Source organism: Micromys minutus (genome assembly GCF_963924665.1).
Source record: "Micromys minutus genome assembly, chromosome: 1".
Lineage (NCBI taxonomy): Eukaryota > Metazoa > Chordata > Mammalia > Rodentia > Muridae > Micromys > Micromys minutus.
Window position 1 is genome coordinate 60,471,525 of NC_137969.1, and position 17,246 is coordinate 60,488,770.

Genomic DNA, 17,246 nt, shown 5'->3' on the forward strand with positions numbered 1-17,246 from the left:
GTGTGGTTTACAAGAGCCTCTGGCTGTGGCAGCCCTAGAGACCAGGAGGTGGTGATACTCCAGGAGCTGATGGGTTAATTTCTATCAGTCATAGGTGAGGTAATTTCAGTGATTAAATTATCTGCCTGTTGGTTTACCCTGGTTGACTTTGTGGAAATGCACACATCTTTAGGTAGTTCTCAGGAAAATCTTTATTCCATGCAGTAAGTGGAATTTTAACGTTGTTTAAAAGGAGAGTAGCTGGGACAATGATATTATCTCTGGTCTTTGGATTATTAAAGAACCCATCACCACCACGGCTGTCTTAGTGCTTTGACTGGCTGCTTACAGGGTATCAGGCCTGATGCCGAGTGTCCCATGGATGGTTCCTTGTTCACCTAACAGTCTTGTGAAGCAAATGGCATTATCCCCACCTTAGATTGAAGGAAAATGAAACCTGCAAGTGGAGCAGTGTGCCTGTGGTTGCTCAGCGACGGTCCGATTCGGGTCTGTGCTGGCCTCACATCCAGAGTGCGGCATCCATGCGTGGCTGTTTGTTTCTCAGCTTGCCTCTTTGAGTTCATGTAGCCTCTGTGTTGTCAGCTTCTGTGTGAGGCGTTGGTCATGGACTGCTGTCCTCAGGTGCCCATGTGCCCTGCACCAGCGTCCCTGCTTTCCCAGCTTGGGCTTCACTGTAACAGCCCTGTCTCTGATTCTGACCTAACAGTTACTTGGTGTTTATGGTATGCCAGCCTCTGTTACCTCATTTTCTGTATGTGGCAGTGGAGAGTAAGGTGATTGCCCTCTGTTGAATAAACCCAGAGAAGATAGCCGAGATCTGAACCCAGCTACCATAGATCTCAGTCCACAGCAGACATGCCCCTGTCCTTCAGCATTGAAAATAGTCACTTGAAAGATTTCAGGTGTTCGGATCACACCAATTTGAAAATAAACTATTGTAAAATGTTTTTCTGCTGCAGAAGTAGTGTTTGCTTAAAAATTGGGAGAGCTGTTAGACCTATTCATATAAAAAAGCTGTACTCAGCATGTTTTCATTTCTTCCTCGAGATGACTGCATTCTGTGATGTGGCCAGGTTAGCCGTGAGGACAGAGGAGGCAGTGGAATGGGAGGTTGCCATCTGCACCCTCAGCAGGTATTCTCTGGCTACTCTTACGAAAAATTAGAGACTCCTCAATTACATTTTATATAGGCTGGTTAGGTACATGTTCTTGTCCCCATAGAAAAAGCAATAACAAATTAGAGTATGTATGGGGAGAGCAATTTCATAATGATGTAGTAATAACTGTGGTGTTTGAATTTCATAGGTGAGGCTCTGAAGCTGCCTTAGGCAACTGTGATGAGAAGGAGATAGGGTCTGCAACAGATGCTTCTAGAGCGTCCGGGACTGTGCATTTGTGTATTTCTGGGTGGCAACTTGATTTGAAAAGGCAAAGTACTCTACTGAATGAGAGTCTTGCAGTTACATATCTCTTAGGATGTCCTTAATAATTGTAATTAGTTTTAAGAACTAGATCATCTCTCATAAAACATACCTAATATACTTGTTCACATCAGAATCACTGGGTTTTCTAAGACCTTTATTGTCCCCAAAGAGCTCAAATTGTACTTGTGACCAGGATCTTGTTTCTGGAGCTAGGAAACTGAGGTCTCACTCGTTAGCCTGCCACGTGGTTCCCTTCTCAGACACACAGATGCTAACCAAAAACTTTCTGATATCCTTGTTTTTAACTCTTGTGGCTTGCTGGATCAGAGCTGCTGGATTTGAAACAAGTTCAACATCATTTCCTTCAAGGATTAATTCATCCTCTGAGCTTGAGAGACAGAACAAGTAACACCTGTCCTCATCCGAACCCTGCATATGTATTTTTTAACCCAAGAAATTTTGGATTTCAGCCACAGACCATTCTCCTGAATAACAGTGTTGATGGGGAAGTGAGGAGCCACAGACCTCATCTTGTAATGGAAGCCCAGTGTAACACCATTGACCATGTTCTGAACATGACTGCACATGCTTCTGACAGTGACCAGTTCCTTTCTGTTACCCCACCAGAGCCTCTTGTTTTGCTTTCCAAGAAGACTTAGTTCTACATTGATGTGATTGAAATCCCTCCACAGAGTTCCCCTAGGTTCGTCACAGTGACTGTGCACCCCTTCCTAGTGATGTCAACATTGTCTGGATGTCCACAGTCTGACTCCCGAGAATGGTCTCATTCTCGAGGTAGGTGGTGCAAAGAGAGAACCTTTTGAAATTTTATTAACCAATAGTCTTTATTGCTTAGCCTCCTAGTTTTAGGCTTCCAGGAAAATTGCATGGAAAATAAAGAACCTTCCCTTATGCTCCCTCCCCTCTCCCTCCCTAGTTTTCTCCTTCTTTTTCAACATTTTTGCATTAGTGTAGTACAGTTTTGTTCCCAAATGATGAGTCAATTATTGACATGCTATCATTAACTAGAGCCCATAGTTTAGGATTTATATTAAGATTTGTGTTGTCATATAGGTGTTGATAAATGCCACAACTTGCTGTCAGCAGTCTTAGCCCGACCCTTCCAGGAATCAGTGTAGGCATCTCCTTAGAATCATCATGCAGTTCATTCATTTGGTGAGACCCTGAGTGGAAACTCTCCCTGTAATAGGTATATTTGTCTTACTTTCCACTTAAAGACTAGTAAGCCATCTTGAAACATCTCCAAGGGAGGAATATTGGGGAGCCGAGGACTGAGCTCTGTACTTTCTGTGGAGCAGTCCTCTGGGAATGCTAATGCTGTAAGGTAGCATGCCTATTGCTCCGCTGTAGCAGCGCTCTGTGCCGGGGACTGGTGCTGAAACACAGTGAGAGCCTTGGGGTTATTGAACACACGGTGGCCTGTTACCATCTGCAAGCGGAAGCAAGCTGTCTGACATATTCCATCACTACCGCTACTCAAACAGAGGAGCTTTTACCTAGTGTTATGCAAGACTTCACTGTTCCTTCTCTGTGACACTTTAAAATTCTAAGCAGCTTATTGATTGATTATGTGATTAACTGTGTCTCAAATACAGGTAGGTGTGTTTCCCTCTTGAAGAATGGACATTGGAAAAAAGCCCAACAACCATGAACTAGTCCGTGAAGCTGAAAGGATGTTTAATGAAACATTGTTTTATGTTTTCTCATAACACTGAGAAAGGTATTGATGGAGGCTCCTTCATAATAAAGTCCTATGTATTCATTTTAGTAATAGAATCCTCTCAGTGGTGTGGTAGACTTTCATGCCTGAATGCAGAAGAAGTAGAACTTAATGGTGACTCAAGCAGATAAGCTTTAAAAATCTATTTTCTATTAGTTTTGTTGTATGAAGAGTAACATGTTTTATTAGAAGCTGCATGATGAGTCTGCTTCCTAAACTATTTGTACTGTGAGCTTTTGACAAGTTGCTTAGACATCATTTTGTAGCTACGTACACAGCATCATAATTATCACCATGTGAAAGACAGTGCTTCTGATTAGTAGTTGGAAAAAACGAATGTGTACTTACACACAGTCGAATGACATTAGCTTTCAAATGGAAGAACTTCAGACAATAGGGCAGCATAAATGAAGGTTGCAAACATTCTACTAAGTGAAGTAAACAGCCGTAAAATGTCATACTGTGTCGTCTACTGGTTCATAAGCCCAGAGACAGGCAGGAGAATGGTGGTTGCTAGGCCTTGGGGAGTTCAATGGGTGTAGAGTTTTGGTTTTGCAAGTTTGTGAAACAATGTCGCTGTGCTCTACTCAACTAACCATAAAAAGAGTCATGATATCTTTATGTCTGTATTTTGTCACAAAACAAAATTAAGAAAACTCAATTCAAAGACAAACAGATGCGACTGATTTTGTTTTCTAGTGGATTAGCCATCGAGGAATGGGGCATGCTGGAACTCTGAGTCTTTTTCTAGGAATGTATTGTCTCATTTCATAAATATTTAAATTTAAGAATAGCCAGCTGCTTAGAGCTAAAGAGGAAGATGGTCATTCTGGCTATCACTGTCTACTTCTGAATACACGGAATGCTTCTTATTCCAGGATAGGCGTTCTCTTACACCCTATTTAGTCATTTGTTTATATTGACTGAAGCTTTGTGTGCCATACTTAAACCATCTAGGCTAGAGGGCATAAGACCAGGCAGGTGGAACTGGCCAAGTTAAAAGGAAGTCACCTGTGCGATGCTGTGGAGGTGTTGGAGAATACCCACACAGTGGCAGTTCCAGGAGGGCTGAGCAGCTCTAGGTTTCCTAAGACACACTGCTGAAGAGGATGTCTGTCTGTTTATCTTGGTGTGAGGAAGTTATGTGGTAAACAGAAGGCAGTACTGTTGAAGTTTGTACTTTTTGTGCTGGGTCATCATTTCCAACATTCATTAGGTATGGCCTGGGCCTGGGACAAAAGTAAAAGAAAACTCGATGGAACCCTGGTTTTTCCCTGTCGCTGGGCAACCACTTTGACTTGTAGAAGGTTTAGGCACAAGCTTAAGCAAATATGCACATGATTTTATCACACAAACACTTATACATACACATTGTATTTTATGAATATATATAAGCCAGAGGAGAATATTTGATCTTCAGCAAGCATTTATAGGTTAGAATGATTTGACCTTATTTGTGATATCATTATGTAGCATAGTGCCAGGCATGGAGATGCTATTAATAATTGTTTAAGTGATGAAATAAATGTACACCAGTTGATAAAGTGAGATACTCAGCATTTTATCTGTAGACCTTTAATGAATATTTTATTGCTTTCTCTACAAATTTGACTCATTTTTAAGTTTATAAGCATTAGTTTAAACAGTTTAAATATCTCCTTACAATAAATACTGTTTTGTTGAAGTGGGCTTGGTGATGCACACTTGTAATGTCAGTGCTCAGAAGACGGGGCAGAAAGATTCTGAGTTTGAAGTCAGCTGGTACAAAGTGACACTCTGTCTCACAACAAAGAAGAGGGACTTAGCAAACATTTCTGTTCTGCTTACTGCCTTGTTTTACACTCAAAATAATTATGGTAAAAATCCTACGAGGTCATTACCGTTACTGCCGTTTGCACACATAAAGTATTGAGCACAAAGATGTGAACTTGCTGAGGTCTTAAGATCTCTGTGCACGGTAAAGCAAACACAAGCCAGGGAAAGAATTCCTATCTGCAGAACACTTCCATACTCAGCTCTGTAAGAGTAACACTGTGTGTGCCTCTTATCTTTTGTAGTCAAATAGATCTATAGGAATGCTGTTTAGTTAGAGTTCTAATTGACATAGGCATTTCTACACACACACACACACACACACACACACACACACACACACACACACACACGCACACATATTACTGATGATCAAATTTATCTCAGTCAAAATTGACATTATTTCACAGTGTAATTGTGTGGATCTTGAAAGGTGGCTCAGTCACTAGTGATACTTGTTACATAAGCATAGGGCCTGAGTTTGGATCCTAAAACCTGTTAAAAACCTGAATGTGGTCACATGTGGGCCCATGCTGAGATGCTGTTGGGAGGAGAGACAGGACAATGGGGCTGGGCACCAGCCTAGCTCCTGCTTCAGTGAAGAACTCTGTCTCAAAGGAAAAGGTAATAGGCTGCAGAGATGGCTCAGAGGTTAGGTCTGCCTGCTGTCTTTCCCATCAGAATGGACTTCAAGTTTCCAGCACAACTGCCTGTATCTTCAGCTACAGGAGATCCAGTGTCTTTCTCTGGTCTCCACAGGCACAGACACAGGCACATGGATACAGACAGACACACACACACTGCACACACACACCCAATCCATGCATGTACAGTGCACATACACATACATAAAACCAATCAATTTCAAAGGAATCTGGCAAGGAGCAGTGGAGTAGCACCGTCACTGTCCTCTGGCTCCATGGGCACATTTGTGTGGGATGTGTGGCTGTTGGTGCTTGAGCTTTTTGGTTAAATGTTGCTTGTGTCTTAAATATGTTTTCAGAATCTGAGGCCCCATGTGAGTTGGGACCCAGGAGAGTTGTTGTTTTAAATGCATTGTTTTGCACTGCTATTTAATTTGACAAGAGAACACAGAGTCTAGCAATGCCTTCTGTCTATGGATCTCTGTATTTTAGGGCACAGAGAGGTTTTGCTCTTTGCCCATTTCTGTAGCTCAGGAAGAAGTCTAAAGTTTCAAATTGCAGTTGGGTTTGAGCTCGGCTTTGTTACCCTCTCAGGCTCACATTTATCCGTTCCTGCTTACAGCTCTCCTTTGGTGTCCTCTGAGATAATTCTCCATAGTTTGGCTCAGAGTCTCTAGGAATACTAGTGGGGATAAGTAAGTCTAAGATCAGAGGGATCTATGAAACAAATAATGTTATGTTTAAAACCAGTGTAGCCAACTTGTCTGCAATAAACCGCAGCAGGTGAGATGTCTGCTGAGCTGTGCTCTCTCCACTGCTACTGCTAAAGCACCTTTAAAGGGTTTATTTATTTACTTGTCTATTATTTTTATGTGTATATGTACATACTTGTGTGGGTTATTGTACTGTGTGCCTGCAGGAGCCTGCAGAGGCCAGAAGAGGGCATTGGAGCCCCTGGAACTGGGGTTATAGGTGGTTGCAAACCCCCATCTGGGAGTGGGAGCCCACCTAGTCCTCTGCAAGAGCAGTGAGTACTTTTAAGCACCGAGTTATCTCTTCAGCCCCAACCACTTTGTTTTTTATTTTTCCTCCTTCCACATTCCCTTTACCTTTACGAATAAAGAGTGTGATAGCAACTGTTTTATACTAGTGATCAAAAACGTCAGAGAGTGGGAGAGTTTTGTACATATTTGTATTTTCCAAGGTGTTTGCATGGTAACATAGAACACGTTATCTCTAAAGGACTTTTAGTCTCTCTGTTGGTATCTAATAATAGCATGATAAACCTCACTGATTTTAACTAATTAGGGAATCTGTGCAGATCTAAGGTGTCAACACAAAACAGGCTTCTACAGAAATGCAGCTCCTGCACACCCTGCATCCAAATCATACTGAAGAAGTGCAGCTGTCTACTGCACCTGCTGCATCTAAAACTACTCTGACAAAGCAGAGCCAAGGGGAAGCATGTGCGGACAGGCAGTGGTGCTTCGTTGCTGGCTCACCGGTAAGTGTGTAGGAACCTGAAGTGATGGACACTGCTCATCATGTCTGTGTAACTTTGAGCTTTCACTTTAAGGATCAAATATTTGCACTCTTTACTTACAAAGCCATTTTTAAATGCCTTGGTCAGTCTTTATCCCCATCCCCCAACTGTGGGCTGAAGTTAGAGCCTCCTGTGTACTAGGCAGGTACTCTACCCTGAGCTACCCCTTTCCCAGCTCTACTGCAGAAGACGTCTTGAGACAGGCTCTTGCCCTGTTGCTCAGGCCAGGCCTGACTTTGTTCTGTAGCCCACAAAGCTCTGGGACTCTAGTTTTCTGCTTCGATTTCTGTGTAGATGAGATTACAGGCCTGTGGTGCCAGGCCTGGCTGTTGTAAATTTTCATATGGTACATCATACAAATCCTTAGTTGTCTATGCCTCGAGACTAGAATGAAACATGGAGGTAAGGCATGACAGGAGACTTCCCTCTAAATGAAGAAGAGCAGAAATCAAATAAAAGCCAATCCCTTTGAGCAGTGTTAAAAGTAGCAAGAACTGAAGATTATTCTCATAAAAATAATTGATTAGTAATTGATAACATATAAAGCATCTACACTTTGGATTCTTGAAAAGTTCACATTGAAGACCCCAAAGGGTAAAATCAGAATGGCCATCCCAAGGCGAGAAAGAGACAAATGAAAGATGCAGAAACAGACGGCGCTGACAGTGATGGTTGCTCTACCTGGCATGGGTGTGAGCATGCAGGAGCCGTAGCTCTCCAGTCGGCACTGAGAAGCCCAGCAAGACTAGACAGCGGAGTCACCACGTCACCGTTTCCTAAAATTCCATCACAGTTCTTGCCACTCGGGATGATCCTGATGCCTTGGTAGTAATTCTCCTGCTCCTACTTGAACTGATTTCAGAGGAGGAACAGTTAGGCCTTGTGACTTCACCCAAGTTTGATAGGAATGGGGGAGTCAAGGCGAAGGGAGAGTTCCCTGTGCAAAAAGTGAAAGAAAGGCGGCTTTCAAGTGCAGCCTAGAAGGTGAGAGTTTGATGTTTTTATAGAAAAAGTGTGGCTAATTGAGCAGGCTTTCTGACTTAAACCTTCTTATGCCTGATTGCATACTGAAGTATTGAGGCTTTTGAGTGTATGTGCATCAGTGCTACTTAATCTGCATTTCCTTATGTAATGGGCGGCTGACCCAGCTTGCCTTTTAAGAAAATCCTTGGTGCACTTGACCGCTAAAACACATTCCAGCATTTGGTGTTCATTATCGTCATAACCGAAACAAAAACACTTTAATGCTTGATCCCAGAGTATTTTGAAGTTAGTATAACTTAGCTGAGAAGGTATTTAAGCTTTAGTATCAATTACAAATAGGCCATGAGCCAACTTTCCAAGCTGTTTCTGAGTAAGACATTGAGTTTTTCTGAATATATAAAAAAAATACATATGGCACTGTGCCATGTGGAGGAAACAGAGGGAAACAATTATTGCAGGATTTGTACTGATAATTGTCCTTCCAAGTGTCCCCATAAGACACCGTGAAGTGGGTTTACAGTAACTCTGTCAACAGTTTGCTAAAATTTAGTTTTCAACCATGAAGGGCACATTTTGAATATAAAAAGAGGACTGGGTTTGAACAATAATTGAAGTTTCATCTCACTGTGTGAACTGATCTTGGACAGCGGTACCCAGAGACAGCACGCTAGAGCAGAGAGGATGGCAGTGTAGACACAGAATGTTCTGGGTGGAGGCCATGTGAGGGTAGGAGGTAGGAGACACACGACTCCAGGGGTCGCACTGTGACCAGGACTGCAATACACAAGGGGTTGTTTCTGGCTGGTGAGGACAGTTGTGTCTTCAGGCTGTTAGTTCACATGGTGTCAGTAGAGTCACTGCTCAGAGGTTGTTAGGACACAGGTCGACTTTGAGTGGAAAGACACTGTAATCCACTGTAACTAGTTCTGTGTGTTATTGCATATTCTCCATTATGACTTTTATGGCTTAAGAATACTGAGTAAGTTTTGTAGCTGTATGAAAGCACACTGTGTTGGAAACTCCATGAAAGTAGTTCTCGTGACTCTGCTGTGCTTGCTCTTTTTCTCGAGATGCAGGCTTCTCATATCCTTACATCTGTATTTTTGTGCACCCTCAAATTGTCCCAGATGTGGCTGGTAAAAATACCCTTTCTGCCAACTTCTGTGTTCTTTCCATACATCCTAATGGCACGTGAGCACTTTCTTTTGTTCTGTGATAAGGTTCTCTAGTTTCATCCAGCACATGCCTGCCTGAACCCTGTGCTTAGCTATTTTGCTCAAATTGTTAGCTAAGAAAAATGTGTTTGATTTTCAGGTTCTGTGCACTAGCAAAGCTTGAAGAAAGCAGTGAAATAGGTGTGTGTATACATGCATCCACATTTGTTCTTCTTTTTATTCATCCCAGCATTAACAGAGTGACTCATCCTTCCGACACGGATTGCAATGCCAGCCCCACCCCAGTCATGTCTTGCTCTGATTCTATACTTTCTTCCATGTGTCTGGAAGTAAGTCAGTGTAGAATTTACTTCAGTGGTCAGTTACAAGTGGTAAGCAAGAACTGTGTATAAAATGATACTGGTATCCACCTGGAAGAATTAAGTCAACACATTACTCTGCACTCTCAGGGTAAATGAATCAGTTTCAAAGTGTTGATAGTAAATCAAAGCTGCTACTGAGGAGCCACATGTAAAAGTGCAGTAAGAGGCTGTAGAGCTGGGTCTGAGAAGCATACTTGTAACCTGGCACTTGGGAGGCCGAAGCCAGAGGCTTGTTAGCTCAAGGCTGGTCAGGTTACATAGCCAGGTCTTAGCCTCCCCCAACCCTCCCACTGGAAGCTTAGAACTCATACTTCTACCATGGTTATGGAATGGTAATAGTTCACATTCTCACATGTGATCAGTTATGTTTGAAAACGTGTTCAAGATTAGGCAAAGTCAGCTGCTCCAGACTATAGGTATTGTGGGTTATAAACTCTGTGAAGTCAGTTTGTCTTATTTAACCTGATGCTTGCTTATTTTATGCCTAGTGCATAAACTAAACACTGAGCATGGGTTAAGATACATCTGCCCTGGGTAGGTCACAGTCTAGTTGGGAAAACAGGCATAGAAACAAGATAGGCACAAAAAAAGTGTCAGCGCATGTGCAGCACACTTCCACTAATGTGGACTGGTGAGGTCAAGGCGCAGGCTCATGTACTTGCCGAGCCATTGTCCTAAACACAGGGATAAGGAGAATATTTATCCTACGCTCCCATGCACCATCTCAAAATACTTGCCTGTCCCCCTCCTCATATCCCAAATTCTGTATACCAACTGCAGGAACAAAAACAGTCTGGATTGCTTTTCCGCCCTATGTATCTTCTGCATTTAAAGACACTGGACTCTGCACAGTTCACAATAATCACAAAGAGTGCCTGTCTGTATCCTACACAGTGGCAATGGCAGCACTTGGTCCTGACACTTTCTCCAAGTATGTCTGTGTTCTATCGCTAAAGTCAAATGAGTTATTTATATTTCATAAGATTAAATTAATGTATTTTAGTTCATCTGTTTTATGTTTAATACCTGTGACAAGATAATTTCAACCATTCACTTGTTAAAAAAAAAACAAAACAAAAAACAAAACCACATGATCAGGGTGTGCCTCAGCTTAGAAACACATGCTTGACATTTTGCCCGAGAGCCACATGAAAAATGCCAATTACAAAAACCTGGAGAAGTTACTTGCAAACCTAGTGTTCATACAAAACAAGGAACAAAACCCTTTCGGAGGAAAACTGAAATGAGATGTAGTAGACCAATCCCTGTGTCCGAAACCCTTAAAGGTCAGTGCGGCTTAAGGATGGAGCTATTGGGAGAACAGAACAGTATTGTTAAAATGACCAACGCAGCCTTGCTGTGACAGGAAAGGGTAGCATTCCAAGTAGGAGCCGAGTCCGCAGCAGCAGGACTGCTGCCGGCCATGCGCCTAACAATCTAATGCACTTGGACCATTTTGACAGGTGAAATTATGGAACAACAAAAACACATCAAAGCCTGTTGACAGCATCACTGTATGTAAGGAGCTTTGGCCCTCAGAGCCTGTCGCCCAGGCCTTGATTATTGTGCCTCACTGTGCACAGTTTCAGGGCTGCAGCAGTATGTATGCGGTCAAAGTCATTTCTTTGTTTCAAATTGTGGAATTTTAATGAGAATGTCACCATAGGCTCTAACCTGTGTTTGGAAACCTGGTTTCTAGTTGTTGGCACAGTGTAGGGGATTTGGGAAGCATGGCCTTGTGTGCGTGGGGATATGTCACTGGAGGCAGGCTTTGGGGGTCAAAGGGCTCGCTTACGTGTGTGTGTTTGAAGACACGAGCTCTCAGGTTCCCACGCCTGCTGCTGATCCTTTATCTCACCATCACAGACTCTAACCCTCGTAACAACAAACCCACAGCAACTTTTCCTTAATAAGTTGCCTTGGTCATGGTGTCTTATCCCAGCAATAGAAAAGTAACAAACACACAAATAATTTTAGTAAGTGGCCAGATCAGCTTGAAACAAGCCAAATTACGTTTGTTTTGATTTTCCTTTCCTTATATGGGAAATGTTTGTGCCAACTTGGAACCAAAGCATTCAATATTTTAGAAGCTAAATTGTCTACTAAAAAAGAATGTTTTGAAGTTTGTTATAAATTCACCAGAAAAAAAAAAAGCACACTGACAGCATTGTGGATTTCTTTAGCATTTGAAGACAAGATGGCAGCTGTAACCAAGCAGCCACATAGACCTACAGTGCATTGTTTCTGGTGGGCTGGTAAGCTACATCTGTTCTCTTAACCTAACTCTCACACACGAGTCATCCTGTCAGTGGGAAGAGCTTAGGATTCCTCTAGGAAGCTAAGACAACCAAGCAAGGTATCTTCATGCATCTGAGTGGCGGCAAAGGCCTGCAGAGAAGAAGCCTTCCTTGAAAGCCCTGTCGCTTGCATCCCTGCAGTGCCGCTCCGACCTCAGACATACGAGCGTTTTTAGATCCTCTGCCGTGCTCATAAGAATCAGATCAGATGGACGAGCACAAATGCCTCTCGCCCTCCTTTGTGTGACTGTCAGCAGTCAGCTCTGGGTAAGCGAACAGAGCAGAGGACCGAACAGAATTACACTGGCTGAACAGAAGAGGAAGGAGTGCCTGGTGTACGCTAGGCTCTTGGTGCCCAGTAATGAGTGTAGTACACAGGGCCTTTGTCCTCCAGAGAAGGAAGTAGATCCACGTCCATGTGCAGTAACTCCTATGTAAGCAGTCCCAAGTACACGGAAGGACTGAATAGAGTCTAGAGAGTTGGTTAAAACCAGCAAAAGAGCTCAGCTGGGAGAGTGTTAGGATCACGTGGACAAGATTATAGTGACATTCATTTTGTCACTGTTAATCTGCATTTTAATGGTGACACAGGTGGCAGGCCGTTGTGTTTTCCTTTTCAGTAGTGGTGATACAGAAAAGCATTTGGACCTTGAAAGGAGCATGAGCTTCCTTCCTGAGGCTGGCGTACAGGACTCTGGTCTGTTTTACAGACCACCTTGGGCTTGGGCTCTATGAATGGCAGTTTAGACAGTACTTACTCAGCCTAGCTCTTTATCGCGATGATAAAATGGAGGCCTCTGTGTTCTTCAGTTGCTTAGAGGATCATAGAGTTGAGCCTAAAGGTTTGCTTTAAAAATAATGTTGATAAATATCTGAGATTGTGCTTACTTCTAATGCTGTGCTTTGCAACCTGAGTGATGAGGGGGCACTTAGTATACTTTGTGTGTGTGTTCGCTTGTGTGTGCCTGCATCCATCCAAACCAATTCTTGCTTCTTTGTAGTAGGACACCCCTGAGTTAGAGCTTCTGAGAGCAGCACTTGAGCTTGTCAATAAGAAGGCCAGAGCAAAAGCTCTCATCAGCTGCCCTCTTCCCCCTCCTCACATTCTCTCCTGCCCTAGGCAGATTGGAAACTGGAAAAGGATACCTGACACTTCGGCCCTAGGGTTTTTAGAAGCCAGTTACAACCTGTCAGAAATGATAGATCTAAGCAATTAATGTTTCACGGGTCCCAAAATTATGTTCTTAAATCTACCTAACTGGAAAAATGTGTTTTCTTCATTAGGAAGACTATAGGGGAGTAAGTGACAAACCAAAGCATTCAAAAAGCAGCATATTTTACCAGCAATGAGCTGGAGCTCCGCAGGACTGGCACATGGAAATCATTACTTTGTTCCAGCAGATAGACTGTGTCACCGTACTTCTCACGTCAGAAGCCAGGGCTTCATTAAGGCAGGCCATTCTGCCTCTCACAGCTCATCTTCTGCGCGGGCCAGATGCTCTCCATACTTAATGAAACTAAGGTTCAAGAGAAGGCTAACTTTCTCCTGCACTGGGAAGCTTCTCCCCTCCTTCTCCTCATCCTTTAATTTGCAAAGATTAAACTTTTTTCCCCCACCTTTAGAAAGCTTTTAATTTACATTTCACATAATCTGTCATGTAGTTATGGGATTTGGTTGCTTTCTGTCTAAAATGACTGGAATTTTCCTCCAGTTACGGCAGATGGCAAGCCTATCATTCTCCAGTTTCAGAAAAGATTCCAGCTGCTTGCAAGAGGAGAGCTAAGCAGAACATTTAATATTTTGAAAAATATGTTCTTGGAGAAAAGGTTTTTCTGTTCAAAAAGATTAACTTATGCAGTTTGGCCGCTCTGAAGTGTGAATATTTTGAATACTATCACTGTCATTTATTTATTTATTTTTTATCACGTTCAAATGGGAAAATTGAAAACTTAATTTCGTCACGCAGTCCCTTGGCCGTGTGGATCTGTGCACAGTCACATTCCTCTGTAGAGAATACGTGTTAGTTAGTTTTCAAAATCTCAACAAATATAGCTGCAGCCAAAAATTCCTCTGTTGGGATTCCTTCCGGCCCAGATGAAACTAATCGTTCCAGGCTGTGCTGCCGCCAGTCACTCCTAATCCAGGTGCGGGCACTCGCTGCTTGTAATTTTCTTTTCTGAACCTAAAGGCCGAGTCTGCCCCTTTCCCAGGAGACTTCGCATGAATGTGCCTGGCATTTCAGCAACTGCAGATAGTTGGCCCTTCCACATGGACACAATTAGGCTTTGCTTTGGGGCTGTTGTGAGTATCGTCCTGACGAAAGACATAGTGCAGGGGAAGACAGGCCGCGCTGGGCATTGCAGGAACTAGGGAGAGCAGCTGTCTCCTACCACAGAATGAGTTTTTGATTCTGTTGGCCATTTTGGGGTAGAATGTGAAATTAATTAAATGAATGTTATATGTTTATTACAATTCTTTTCACAAATCATAAGACTTTTAGACACATTCAGAGTATCATCTCGTCAGGCCACACCAAGCTTTCTATTTCTTCTTCCCTTCTTTCCCCTTATCTCTTTTAATTTTTAAAAATTGTGTTCATTTATTCATTCATTTGTGTATGTGTATTTGTGTGTATGTGTATTTGTGTGTATGTGTGTGCGCACACACATGGCAGAGTGCACATGTAGAGGTCAGAAGACAGCTTGTAGGATTCTGTTCTCTCCTTCTATCCACCATGAATGTCCCAGGGATTGGACTCAGTATCAATCGGGCTTGGTGAAAAGCAACTTTACCCATTGAGTTTCTCACCAGTCCTTCTCTTCTTGACACAAGGCCCAGGCTAACCTTGAACTTGTGACTTTGCTTTCTCTGCCTTCTAAGTGCTGGGATTTTAGGGATGTAACACTACATCCTGCATCATTTCATATTTTAAACTTTCTGTTGATACTTAGAAGTGACACAGTGGACAGTTTTGAGTTTCTGTCTTTGCTGGCTCTGTGTGTGACCTTAGGCTGGTGATGGGTGACCTTAGTCTGGGTTTTAGTTTATGAACTGGGGCAGTAAATTACAGTGTTGGTAGAAGGATGTAATAATTTGGCAGTTATGCGGTATGCTTGGTATTTAGAAAATGGAAGTTACATTGCATCATAAATTGCCTGCCTGTCTGCTAATCTATCTTACAGTACTTTTGAAGGCCTCCCTATTTTTGTTAATTCAGCTCGCCTGTATTGAAATTTAGGAGTGTGATTTAGTGCATACATTTATCAAAAAATAAAAGGTTTGCTGGCTATCTCTCAAGAGGCTTTGAAGACATTTGACTTTTAGCCTGATGCTTCATTGTCCTCAGGGCACCATCTCTCTGGGGAGACTGGATATGCCAGATAGACACTGAGTATACAGATACAGCCTGAGAACAAAGCAAGCGAATGCCAAGTCTTTTAGCTCCCACTGGGGCATAGCATTCCCCCTTCCCTCTCTTTCCGTGTGTGTGTGTGTGTGTGTGTGTGTGTGTGTGTGTGTGTGTGTGTAGTACCAGTTCTCTACAAGTTTGTTGGAGCACAAGGGAGAGTGAGGAGAGGAAAGGAGTCACAGAACTTAGATGTTCAGTGGTGTAGGCAAGTGTGACATTGACTACACTTGCTTGTCTGCTTCTCTTTGAAACTCGACTGAAAAAGACTAGAATGGAGAGGTGACCACAGTAGTAGAGATTTGAACAACATTCTGGAAATTAGTGGGAAGCTAAGAAGTGGGTATTTGCACGTTGGAGACAAAGTAATTGAAGAAGCACCTCTGGAAGGTCACAGATTCACATATACTAGGTTTGCACTAGTTGGAAGCATGGATGTTCCTTATTTTCGGGGGAGGCAATAAGACACACTACACATAAGGAAGTGCTTTCTTTACATAGTGTTGGAAGGTGACTGATTGCAAAGAAGAAAATGAGGTAAGGACATGGCTAGTGTGAAGTCCTGGAGGAAGTGTAGACAAACTTGAGAACCATGTGACCATGGTTGAAAAGGAGTAAGAGATAGGTTTCAGTTGGAGAGGGGGAGAGGAGAGGAGAGGAGGAGAAGGGGAGGGGGAGAGGGAAGGAGAGGGTGGGGGAAGAGAGAGAGAGGGGGGGGGAGGTCTCAGCACTCATGTCAGGTGCTCACAACCACCTCTAGGTCCAACTCCAGGGGATTTGACACCTTTGGCTTATGCAGGCAGTAGCACACATGTGCACATAGTCCCCCTCATAATATAATTATATGTGCACATACCCCACTACCACATACACATAATTTGAAAAATTAAAAAATGGAGAGATAGTCAAAGGTAGTGACGAACTGTGAGTAGGTGCTGGAGACTGTGTCAGGTACATTTGACGCTGCTCTGAAAGAAGTTGGAGTGACACGGTCTGACCTAGGTTTTATCAGGGTCAAAGGAGAATGTGGATGCTGACCTGCGGTTCTCTCTGCTTGCCTCTAACTGGTCAACACACAGAAGCCTACCAGGCTCGTTCTACCTTTCTACCCCAAAGAAGCACATACAGGGGAATGGGAAGTGTTTTTTAGACAGACCAGTTAAAAGAAGTGGTCTACATGCAGTGGTTTGGGGGTTCCCATTGGAAAAATTTGTTTGCCCTAATAGCCAATGATGATGTCACAAGATGGTGCATTGTACAGGTCTAAGCACACCTACTGTTCATTTCCATTGTTGCTTTCTTGACTTGAGCAGATGTGTTTGAACAAAGTCTTTTACATGAGTGAAAACTAAGTAGGTGGGGGAAAATACTTTTCAAAACCTGTAAACTCCTGAGTTAGAGGGGTTACAGTATCAATCTGTAAACTCCTGGGTAAGGGGGATACAGTATCAAAACATAAACTCCTGGGTAAGGGGGACACAGTATTAAAACATAAACTCCTGGGTAAGGGGGACACAGTATTAAAACATAAACTCCTGGGTAAGGGGGATACAGTATTAAAACATAAACTCCTGGGTAAGGGGGACACAGTATTAAAACATAAACTCCTGGGTAAGGGGGATATAGTATCAAAACATAAACTCCTGGGTAAGGGGGATACAGTATCAAAACATAAACTCCTGGGTAAGGGGGATACAGTATCAAAACATAAACTCCTGGGTAAGGGGGATACAGTATCAAAACATAAACTCCTGGGTAAGGACATAGTATCTATAAAAGAGCAACAAGGTGCTGGCAGGGCACCATTCACAGGTAAGTGAAGGCTCTTGGTAGCTCATGCTACTCATTCAGTAGGAG

The 17,246-nt window shown here is 42.9% G+C and overlaps 1 protein-coding gene across 1 annotated transcript in view; it reads left to right on the plus strand.

Moving 5' to 3' along the window:
• The window catches only part of DISP1 (dispatched RND transporter family member 1), a gene marked incomplete at its 3' end in the record, with an annotated part of 138,549 nt that overhangs the window by 20,596 nt on the left and 100,707 nt on the right, over positions 1-17,246 (plus strand). The window lies entirely within an intron of this gene.